A 13049-nucleotide genomic window follows, 5' to 3' on the forward strand; every position below is an offset into this window, starting at 1 on the left:
GCATTTGAGAGACATCCACCTCAAAAAACCATAGTAGAAAATTAGAAAACCTCCCGGAAATAACATTGAGAACAACAGTAATTCCAGAAGATCAGGCTAACATAACATTATGAGTTACTGCGGTTAGCTGGTCAGCGGATCTCCTTTCCAGTTTCTGTTTAGGAGGGCATCTTTCACTTGGACATTCTTTGGTCCTTAAAATTTTTTGTAATCACACTTATTTTTATTTACACAGCTTTTATTTTCTTAAATTCACAATTTGCACTTTGATAGACAACCTTATCTGATTTTCTTTCAACCTGTTGTTGAAAATGCAGAACATTTCTTAATTTGCATATATATACTGTATAAATCTATACTAATAAAAGGCAAAGCTCTCACTCACTCGTCACTAATTCTCCAACTTCCCATGTAGGTAGAATGCTAAAATTTGGCAGCCTTATTCCTTACAGCTTACTTACAAAAGTTAAGCAGGTTTCATTTCGAAATTCTACGCGTAACAGTCATAACGGTCGATAACGTCCGCCATATTGAACTTTTTTATTTATGGCCCCATCTTCATGAAATTGGGTAGGCGGCTTCCCTGCACTAACCGAAACCGATGTACGTACTTATTTCGTTGATATGACGCCACTGTCGGCCGCCATATTGAACTTTCCAACATCACTAATTCTCCAATTTCCCGTGTAGGTAGAAGAGTGACCCCATTTTCACGAAATTTGGCAGGTGGCTTCCCTGCACTAACCGAAACCGATGTACATACTTATTTCGGTGGAATGACGCCATTGTCGGCCGCCATATTGAACTTTCCATCGTTCTTTGTTACTTATGGGCCCATCTTAAAGAAATTTGGTACGTGGGTTCCCAACGCTAACCGAATCCTACTTACGTACATATATACGTCCATAGCCTGCAGCTCAGTCACCGTGTGAGGCGGCGTTGGGTCCCCCATCCCAACGCCTCCCACGTTGTTGGCTGCCTGCCTATATAAGGCCATCTGTCGCTCCAGTCTCTACATTCCCTTCCTTGCTTCGCCACGGGATTCATGTCTCCCTGCTGATAACTACAGCCTTTTTGTTTAATCCACGGCTTCTCCGCTGTTTTATTGTTCATTTATTACGATTATAGTTATTATGTAGGTATTTTAGACTTACTTTACATTGTTCAGGTGCCCATTTCCTTTATCGTTCCAACCGTACCCCGATTAACATGTCTATCGAGTCGATCACCATCGATCAGAGAACTGTCACTTACCGAGTGGTTTCCATGCTCGGAGATGGCACCTGCCTTTTCCATTCTCTTTGTGACATATTGCACGGCCATATCAGGCTCACTCTTGATATCCGGAGGAACATTGTGTCTTATGTATTGAATGACTGGGACAGGTTCAAGGTGTGGACTGATGACGATACAGGAGATAATTATACTACACAGGAGCACTAGAAGAGTGAAATGCTTAAGCCCTTCACCTATGGTTCTGCATGTGAGTTGATGGCTGCCGCAGAATTGTTAGGTTGTCGCTTTCAAGTGTACTGAAATGGCCAAACATTTTACACCTTTCGACAACCGCCAATGCCTCTTAAACATCTTAGATTCACAGGTGACGATTTCAGTAGTGACACTTTGATGTTTATGAATGTTTAAACTCTCAAAAGCTGGATGTGAAGTTATCGATGAAACCGGCTGTATACTTACAACGCTTAAAAAATGCAGAATGTCTCTTCAAAACAACAAGTCCTACAAATACTGTCGTAATTGAAACAAACCATGAAACTCAAACCGATTATGACAGCAGCAATCAAAGCTGTGAGATTTGAGGCAAGATTACTGTTCACATGGCCAACTGTAAATTGCATGCTCAACAGTAAGCTCAGCGCACAGCTTGGTCATATTACAACCGGAGGGCTGAACTGACAATGTGGTATACAAAGAGATCCTTAACAAATAATTATTGGTATATTTTCAATCAGTTTAAAAAGGTTTAATTTTCTTCTTAATAAAAATTTTAAGCCAGTACTTCGCTGCTGCGAAGCGCGGGTATTTTGCTAGTATATATATATATGGCAGCAACACTCATAACAGTGACAAAACAATTACATTTACAATCATGTTACGTTATTTTCAAAATGTTTCCTTTTCTTTTTCTATTTTGCTAGTGTATATATATATATATAAATATATATGTATATATATATATATATATATATATATACATACAGTGGGATGCAAAAGTTTGGGCAACCTTGTTAATAGTCATTATTTTCCTGTATAAATCGTTGGTTGTTACGATAAAAATGTCAGTTAAATATATCATATAGGAGACACACACAGTGATATTTGAGAAGTGAAATGAAGTTTATTGGATTTACAGAAAGTGTGCAATAATTGTTCAAACAAAATAAGGCAGGTGCATAAATTTGGGCACCACAAAAAAGAAATGAAATCAATATTTAGTAGATCCGCCTTTTGCAGAAATTACAGCCTCTAAATGCTTCCTGTAGGTTCCAATGAGAGTCTGGATTGTGGTTGAAGGTATTTTGGACCATTCCTCTTTACAAAACATCTCTAGTTCATTCAGGTTTGATGGCTTCCGAGCATGGACAGCTCTCTTTAACTCACACCACAGATTTTCAATTATATTCAGGTCTGGGGACTGAGATGGCCATTCCAGAACGTTGTACTTGTTCCTCTGCATGAATGCCTTAGTGGATTTTGAGCAGTGTTTCGGTCGTTGTCTTGTTGAAAGATCCAGCCCGGCAGCTTCAGCTTTGTCACTGATTCCTGGACATTGGTCTCCAGAATCTGCTGATACTGAGTGGAATCCATCGTCCCTCAACTTTGACAAGATTCCCAGTCCCTGCACTGGCCACACAGCCCACAGCATGATGGAACCACCACCATATTTTACTGTAGGTAGCAGGTGTTTTTCTTGGAATGCTGTGTTCTTTTCCTCCATGCATAACGCCCTTGTTATGCCCAAATAACTTAATTTTAGTTTCATCAGTCCACAGCACCTTATTCCAAAATGAAGCTGGCTTGTCCAAATGTGCTTGAGCATACCTCAAGTGGCTCTGTTGTGCTGTGGGCGGAGAAAAGGCTTCCTCTGCATCACTCTCACATACAGCATCTCCTTGTGTAAAGTGCGCCGAATGGTTGAACGATGCACAGTGACTCCATCTGCTGCAAGAGATGTTGGAGGTCTTTGGTGCTGGTCTGTGGGTTGACTCTGACTGTTCTCACCATTCGTCACTTCTGTCTATCCAAAATCTTTCTTGGTCTGCCACTTCGAGCCTTAACTTGAACTGAGCCTGTGGTCTTCCATTTCCTCAATATGTTCCTAACTGTGGAAACAGACAGCTTAAATCTCTGGGACAGCTTTCTGTATCCTTCCCCTAAACCATGATGGTGAACAATCTTTGTCTTCAGGTCATTTGAGAGTTGTTTTGTGACCCCCATGTTGCTACTCTTCAGAGAAAATTAAAGGAGGAGGGAAACTTACAATTGACCCCCTTAAATACTCGGATTCACCTGTGTATGTAGGTCAGGGGTCACTGAGCTTACCAAGCCAATTTGAGTTCCAATAATTAGTTCTAAAAGTTTTGGAATCAATAAAATGACAACAGTGCCCAAATTTATTCACCTGCCTGATTTTGTTTGAACAATTATTGCACACTTTCTGTAAATCCAATAAACTTCATTTCACTTCTCAAATATCACTGTGTGTATCTCCTATATGATATATTTAACTGACATTTTTTATCGTAACAACCAACGATTTATACAGGAAAATAATGACTATTAACAAGGTTGCCCAAACTTTTGCATCCCACTGTATATGCACAAATGTCTCAGTCTATGGAGTGAGCAATCAATAAAACCATTCATTCCCTTCACCCGTCACCTTACTCTTAATATGCAGAATTCTGTCATCTTAACCAATCTGCCACTGCCACCAGTAACTTTGTATACATGTCAGTTACTCCATTATTCAAAACCAAGCTTCATTCTTAGGGGTCTTCTACGGGTTTTCCCATTGATCTTATCACCTCTTCATAATGGGGGGTATGTCTTTCTCACTAGTTTGTTCTCACTTTTTAAGGGGGTGCTTATTACTCATTTACTTCATTTTAACCTTAGTAACTACTTTGGTGGCTCCTATTAACATGAGGCAAAACACCTCACGTTCCTAAGCTTAAAAGAACATTTAGTTAACCCTTTAGTTATATTCAACTGTTTTCCTTTTGTTTCAATTATGCATTGTTACAACTTCATTTAAGTATATAGTCATAATAGATTGTGAAAGATTACATATTAATTAAAAATTCCATAAACTCTACTTTTTTCTCACCACATTTTAACAAGAAATTATAAGACATTTGCCATGAGAGAAGATCATTCAGTCCATCAAGCTCATTTGATTATCTGAGAGCTCCGTTGTTCAGTCCTAATCTTACACAATTACAGCTAAATGCAGGAAAAGACAGAACATCTGGTAGTCACATCAGCCAAGATGGGACAGAACATCAACAAGATAAAGACCAAGTTCAAGAGAATCAATTCCAAAAAATGACAACACATTGAGAGTGGAGGGAGACTCCCTTGAAAAAGTGGACTCCATTGCATACCTAGTAAGCATGGTGGATAAATAGGGAGGGACAGACAGAGATGTCAACATTATACTGGGGAAGGCAAGGGTGACTTCTGTATTACTGAAAAATGTTTGGTCTTCAATAGAGATATACAAACATCAACAAAACTGATGATCTTCATTGAAAGATTAGACCACTTCTATTGTATGATGAAGAAATAATGGAGAATAACCAAAAGGATGTCACTGAGGCTCCAAATTTTTGATAACTGTCTGTGAAGGATCCTCAACATACAACGGGTCTGACAAAATATGAAATGAGGACGTTTGGCAGAACGCAGGACAAGATTTAGTCAATAAGCAGATCTGGAGAAGAAAGTGGGACTGGATTGGATATACCTCAAGAAAGACCTTCTTCCAAGACCAGCTGGCAGGCTTTGACCTCTGACCTGGAATCCTCAGGCAGACCAAGAAATAACTGGAAGTGTAACACAGAAACAGAACTAAAAGAGAATGGCACCTGATGGAAGGAAATGGGAAAGATAGACTAGAGTGTAACCTGCTGGAGAAGAGGTACTGATGGCCTTATGCTTCACATGGAGCTTTAGGATTAAGTAAATTAAGTAAGATGTTACCCTCAATATCTCATCCAGAGGATGTTAAGTTTCTGAAAGTTTCTGCCTCAATTATGTGACTTAATAGCTTATTCAAAATTCCCAAGATAGATAGATAGATAGATAGATAGATAGATAGATAGATAGATAGATAGATAGATAGATAGATAGATAGATAGATAGATAGATAGATACTTTATTAATCCCAAGGGGAAATTCACATAATATTAAGACTTCAGTCTTAAATGCAGGTCCCATTTGGTTGTCCTTGAATGTGTGCTTTGCTGTTTAACCAAAGGAGTTTTTCAGGATCAACTCTAAAGACTTGAATTAAGACCCTTCTGTTTAAGACTAAGAAGGTTACTGACCTTGGCAAAGCAGAACATATCCTTGGGATCCAAAATGCACATTGCTGCGCTGTTCCACTCAACTTCTTAAAACTAAGATTGTTCTTTTGTAATGGATGCAATGAAAACTGGACACATAAGTCCAGATGTGGTCTCACTAGTGCAATATAGAGTCTTAGCATCACATTTTCTAATTTATACTCAACATTGTTCATACAATAATGTAACAGTTTACTATTTTCCTTTCTACCTGCTTCTATACATTGCCTAGTCAGTGAAATCCTAAGTCGCATTCAGAGGTTGAGTCATGTAAGACATTGTGTCCTAGCCTAGTATTTATAGACTAGCAGTGCTACCAATTGTAAGAGCGACAACAGAACAAGAGAAAGATTTGGAGATCCACCCCGTATACTTGACAAAAGGAAGGCTGCAGTGCAACAGAGGAATCTCTTAAGACTGAGTCTAGCACACGTTGCCTGACTAATGACAGGAATATGGTAGTTTTATAGTGGGTCGGTAGGAAGACGCATGTTTCTGAGGCCAGAAGTGATGAGAGGCCTGGGAGCAGATGGGAGTTCTTTGGAAGTGGGACCAGAAGTGTCTTTAGGTGGGTTTTGCTTCTAGGGATGTGCAGAAGAAGGAAGAGAGGCGCTAGTACCTGCTGTCAACCTTTGGTCCGGCGTTACCACACACTTAGTCAAGCCCATCAAGTGCAGGTGTGTGACACTATCTAAAACAAGCTGAAATCTAAGTGATCAACATAGACCTCAAGCGGATTAAGACTTAACACTTGCTGTGCATCACCTATTGGAATGCAGTTTGCAATGCATTTTAAGTGCCATTGTCTGACATTCAGTCCAGGATGAAAAGTGGAACGGATAGTGAAAGGACAGCGATGGACTGGCATCCTGACCAGGTTGGAGGAATTGGTCTCTTGCCAGGAATGGGGGGCCAGAGAAATGGAAGGACCAGTAGAGTTAGCCTGTTCAGAATATATACTCCCCCGATACGCTTGAGGGAAGAACCCTTTTTCCAGACAAGGGGGAACTCTAGGAATCATAGCCCTGTGGGACAGGCCTGCTGGGTGTCATGGATGCTGCCAGGGGGAGCTGCAGGGATGGACCATCTCTACTTTATGACACTTCAGCCTGACCTGGATGTACCTCCTCCATACTTTGCCGAAACACCAGAGGTGCTTCCAGGGTCTGGCTTAAAATGGAGCCCTCCACCTTGCCTTAGGGATTCAGAGTTGGGAGGCAGCAGACAACACCTATGTGGAGAAAGAGGAGTCAGGAGGAAGAGAAGAAAGAGGAAGGATTCACTGTCCCGATATATACAGTGTTGTGTAAAGGTACTTGGAGAAAGCAAACTAGCAGGCAGTGTGTGTAGTGGTTAAGGCTTTGGACTTCAAACCCTGAAGTTGTGGGTTCAAATCCTGTTAGTGACACTGTTAGACTATGAGCAAGTCACTTCTTCTGGCTGGGGTCACATTGGAAATTCAAAAGAAATCTAAACAATTTTACCATAGATGTTGTAAGTCACCTTGGGTAAAGGTATCACCCAAATAAGTTAACGTAAGCTAAAATCATTATATTTGAACACATGAATATTGATGTCAGTTGTGTCCAGGGTTTGGGGCTCACTGATGCTCTTATTTTCCACAGCATGTAGTAATAAAACAACAACCATTTGTATTTTTAAAAAGCATTGCATTTTTCATTCCAAGAGATGCCACATCACAAACATTAATAACAGCAACAACAACAACAACATTTATTTATATAGCACGTTTTCATACAAATCATGTAGCTCAAAGTGCTTTACAAGATGAAGAAAGAAAAAAGAAAAATATAAAAATAAGATTAGGGAATAAAGTAATAAAGAATAAAGTAAGGTCTGATGACCAGGGACAACAGCAAAAACAAAAAAAAAAAACAACAGGGATGGAGAAAAAAACAAAATCTGCAGGGGTTCCGAGGCCACGAGACCACCCAGCCCCCATTCTATATAACGTAAATGATCGAAATCAGTCCTCATGGTTTACAGACTTCACGTTTAAGAATTAGATGATGATGGTCATGTGGACTTCTGGCCTTTAATCCATCAATGTAGGGACTGCACAGAGCTTTGATCAGGTGGTGGTGGCGCAAATCGGCAACACAGAAAACCGGGAAAGTAAACAGCAGAGAAAGTAGGGGTTAGTATGGATTTCGGAGCCACCATGAATGATAATGATAATTAAATGCATATACAGAGTATCAGGATTAAACTGAAATGAAGCTATGAGAAAGCCATGTTAAAATAATGTGCTTTTAGCAGTTTATTAAAGTGCTCCACCGTATTAGCCTGGCGAATTCCTATCGGTAAGCTATTCCAGATCTTAGGTGCATGACAGCAGAAGGCTGCCTCACCACTTCTTTTAAGTTTAGCTCTTGGAATTCCAAGCAGACATTCATTTAAAGATCTAAGGTTACGACTTGAAGTGTAAGGTGAGAGGCATTCTGAAATATAGGATGGAGTGGATTATTTAAGGCTTTGTAAACCATAAGCAGTATTTTAAAGTCAATTCTGAATGACACAGGTAACCAGTGTATTGACATCAAAACCGGAGAGATGTGTTCGGATTTTATTTTCCTAGTTAAAATTCTGACAGCTGCATTCTGCACTTGTTGCAGTCAAGTGATGTCTTTTTTGGGTGGTCCTGAGAGGAGTGCATTTCAGTAATCTGGTCGACTGAAAACAAACGCGTGAACTAATTTTTCAACATCTTGCAAAGTTATAAGGGTTCTAACTTTTGCTATATTTCTTAAGTGAAGAAATGCTGTCCTAGTGATCTGATTAATATGTGATTTAAAATTCAGGTCAGAGTCAATCATTACCCTTAAATTCTTCACCTCTGTCTTGACTTTTAAGCTTAATGGATCAAGCTTATTTCTAAAGCATAGCATTGCTTTTACGAATCCCACACCAAATGGCATATAACAGAGACTGTCACACACGAGTGCTTGGGGAACAGCGGATTGACCCAGGTTGTTACGGAAAACGTGCCGCGAGGGGTCTACAACGGAGTACTAACCTCTCTTTCTTTCCTTCTTCAGAAAGCCCGAGGCCTCAGAGACATAAGCAAACGCCATGACGGCTATACGAAGCACGCGCTTCCGGGTCTATTTAATCCCTCCGATAACCCTTGATGACATCAGTTCCCAGAATCCATCACCAGTACCCAGCACCCTGCACATCAATCTCCGGTCCGGCCTCATAAAAAGCCCGTCCATTTCTCCCCTCATTTGTCTTTTTGCTTTCTATGTTTGTAAAAGCGATTGACTGCTGGTTTTTTCTGTTTCAGTATATGGGGCGGAAGACCCCAAAACTTACAACGTGTCTTGTCTTATGTTACAAGACACTGCAACCAAATGGACAAAGGGATACTCATTTTGTGAAGGTGGGTGTGTGTCACAGTGCACTTTTCCACATTAAACTGTATTTCCAAGTGTTCTCCAAGTTTTGAGGATTATTCAGGTCTTTTTGAGTTGTTTTTATTGCCTCCTCAGTATTTGCTATCCCGTTGGGATTTCACTGGTTTATTAAATATACCAAAACCAAAGTCATTAATGTTATTTATTAAAAGGGACAGACCCCAGAGGGACTCCACTAATGTCCTCACCCGATGCTGGACATTCTCCTCGTATCTGTTCTCTTTGTTTTTGGACAGTCAAACAACTTGAAATTTCAAAATGACCTCTGATGCAAATGGTATCTAGTTTTAGAATTCATTTTCTGTGCCTAATTGTGTCAAAGGTATTTTGAAACTCTTAGCAAAGTACATTTTATACTTTGCTCCTTGTGTTCTTCACTGTTACATCTTTTTTGTAATATGGAGACCAAAACTGTGAAAAGTATTTCAGATGAGACCTCACACATGCTATATAATATTAAAGGATTAGTTTGGTAGTTTTTAAAGTCAAAGTTACTTCTGCACAATCGTGGTATATATTCATTTTCAAAATGACTTTGCATGTAAAAGTGAACCCTATTTATACATGGGGAAAAAAAGAAAAAAAGAAACAACTAGCCTGCTCTTGTGGTTTATAATGAAGCTAATGAGTCCTGGAGTCCCAATGTGAAGAAAAGCTTTAAAACTTGCTGAATATGTCCACTTGGTAGTAGCAAAGGTTTTTCGATTTAAGAAAATGTTTCTGGAGCATGCTTATCATGACAAAAATAAACTGGAAAGAATGCATTTTATCAGATTCTTGGCACTATTTTCTTGAGGTAAGGCTATGTTTCTTGTTCACTTCTCTGCTTACAGTGGCCACTGCAGGTAGAGGAATGACAGCCCGTGGCCTGCCATGTGCATACATGATAAAAAATGAAGAAAGCAGAGTGCGCGATAGATAGAGCCGACTGGAGCACCACAAACCCATTATCACATTTTTCAATGCACGACGAGTTTTTGTTGCTGAGGAATGAAACAAGTAAGGACAGTGAAAATTCACTGACACTCACTAATGCCAATTGATCTGTAAACACAAGGATGTGATGATCCGGAAGCCATGAACCCAACACCGTCGGTAATGTTACCGATGAGCTCAGCAGTGAGGCACAACAATGGAGCAAGGGGATGGTGCAAAAAGGTGCCAAGTGCTTTTATTGAAAACAACCAACAAAACAAAGTCCAAATTAAATAAATGTAGTGCATTCAAAGTCATTAAATAAATAATCCACAAAAACAGAGGTGAAATTGTGGAGGTGAAAAAATTCAATAAATAGAAAAACAAAATCCTTTAAAACAATGAGGTTAAAATAACTTTGGAAGCAGTCCCTTTAAAAACAACACAGCCCGGTGACTTCTTTACCTGGCGACTCCCCTGCTTCTCCCATATGGGCTTCTCAACAGGAGAGTCGCCCTTCCTGCAGCTGACCTCACTACTATCCGGTTGCCTTCCGTTCCCTGGCTCCGTACAGCTACTTTACTGGACCGAGACTTGGGTTCCTCAATGGCCAGGTCACTCACGTTAAGGCTCACCTTCCCGAGACTTCACGACTCCCGCTGCCATCTCGGCCTTACGTGGCCAGCCACCCTCCTTCTCCGGTCACTCCAACTCCTTGATCACTCAGCTGGAGCGACCGCTTCCTTCTGCCCCACCTAGTGAAGGCCAAACACCCCTGCGAGGGCTCGCTTTCCAGCTGCCTGCCTGCCAGCCTTCACTCGCTCGCTCACTCGCTCTCTCTCTCTCTCTTTCTCTAAATCACACTGGCTTTCTCTGCACTGCTTCCTGCCCTTCTTCCTGCAACCTACGTTTTTCTTTCTCTTTCCTTTTTTTCTTCTTCCTTCTTTCTTCCTTACCAAAACCTGTTCACGCTTCTATTTATGAAGAGGACATGGCAGCTGCAGCAATTAGCAGCCTTGGGAACAATTACAGATGTGGATGGTTTCTCACCTGTGCACTTAGGCGAGATACGCCCACACCACGAATTCCCCTGGGACTGCTTCAGCCACTCAACCACCATGCCCCCTTGCTAAGATGCAAGCGCAGCAATCATTTATTTAAAACTGGCCTCTTGACGTGAGCTGTGGACCACAAAGGGAGAACATGAAGACTCCAAGTAGATGTTGTGAGGCAGGAAAGACAGCTCTGAGCTACCGCTCTGCCTGTGCTAAAACATCTGTACAGAACTTACTAAATTTGACCCTGATAATGGTGAATTGGCATTGCTAACTTGACCCTAGTGAGTGTGTGTGTGATGGACTGATGCCCTGTCTGGGGATTACTTCTACCTTGCACCCAATGCTTGTTGGAATAGGTGCCAGCTGTACCATCTATCACCCTGTCTTTTAAGTTGGTTAAGAAGATGGCTGGATGGATGCGAATAACTTCTGCCCTTCTTATCACTTGATTGATAGATTGCTACTAGTGTTAATCAGCGAATTTCACTAAAGCGTTATCTGCAGTGAATTTTCTACATTTACATTTGGCCTTGTTCATTGAAATATTTCCTAATAATTTGGCCATTTTTTTAATACCAGTGCCCCATAATGCTTTGCGAAGTCAGTGAGACGTATCGGCCAACACTGATGGGACCGCCCCCTGGGTATGTAATGCTTATCATTTGCATTACAGACTCTATGGGATGAGTTATCTGTGCTTGTAGCCAAATTGGCAGGTCGATCTCCGAGTTCCACGCCAACATAAGAGAAGGAGACGCATGCCCTTTACATGCATAATAATTAGCCACGTGGTGCAGCAAGAGGGAAAACGAACCTTGAAGAAGCCTGTCACAAACAGAGGAGACTCTATGAAATAATCACAAAAACAAAAGATTTATTACTATTTACAAGATGTTTCTATCTTTTTGATGGAAGAAAAAGTGCAAAGCATCACCACAGACAGTTTGGAGAGCCTTCAGCGTGACTTCAAAAAACAGAATGAGCCAGAGCTTCAATCATGACACGCCACTTTGAATTTTATGCCTTTAAAAGGCCTGCATATTTTTTCTGACTTTTGATTACATTTTTGGCATTTCCAGTTTGTTTTGATGAAATCTATGATCGTGTGTCTCTGACTGCATACTTTCTTCTTTGATCACACAGAGTTTTGGTGGTGCAGTGGTTGGCACTGCTGCCGCACAGCTCAGGTCATCTTTTTGGCCACAACAATTGGTCCAGTACAGTTGGCAGACGTTTCCTTAGTCCTCAGGGACACTGTAAAGACAACTGCACCATTATAATCCAGTCAAATCTAGTTCAGTTAGTCCTTCCCCATTGTCTTTAATGCAATTTGCCAAGTTAGGCAAATTATCAGAAACATTTCCGTGATTCTGGGTATCTCACGGTGAAGTGAACTCGTCAATGTTTGCTCATCACTAATTGCTACATGCCTGTTCAATATTCTCTCAGTAAAGCACAGCCATGCAATATCAATCTTACTACAGCAGGCAGTATCTTCCATATTGTAAATGACTATAGGCAATTGTGTAACTTTCTTCAGTTATTATTTTCAAGGTGTGGACAGAACTGAGTTAGCAATTCACATTTGGCCATCCAAACTAAATGCCAATAACAGTGCTTGATGATGACTTTCTAAGGTAAATCCACCACTCTGGAGCTAAAAGGGTGCCACAGGGTTCAACAAATGGGTAGTTGGGTCTCCTTTTACATATTTGGCTGACGCCTTACAGCATTCATGATACAACTGGCTACAGTTCTTTTCCAATTGGAGCACAGGCAGGTCACATGACTTGCTGCTGGTCATACACTGTCAGTACTGGGATTTGAACCCACAACCTCAGGGATTGAGGTCCAAAGTCTTAACCACTACTCCACACTTACCTGCCTTTTAAACTTGTTTGCCTTTTGCTTTTCACCTGGTGGATATGCTGTCTTGTAATATATATGTGTGATCTCAAGATGTGAATCAATACCTTATAACATTTTTGGCTTGAAAAATAAATGTATTTGTTAAGTTTTAAGGCTTTGGGACTTTGGTACAGAATACAGTT

This window comes from Polypterus senegalus, chromosome 10 (genome assembly GCF_016835505.1).
Source record: "Polypterus senegalus isolate Bchr_013 chromosome 10, ASM1683550v1, whole genome shotgun sequence".
Taxonomy (NCBI): domain Eukaryota; kingdom Metazoa; phylum Chordata; class Cladistia; order Polypteriformes; family Polypteridae; genus Polypterus; species Polypterus senegalus.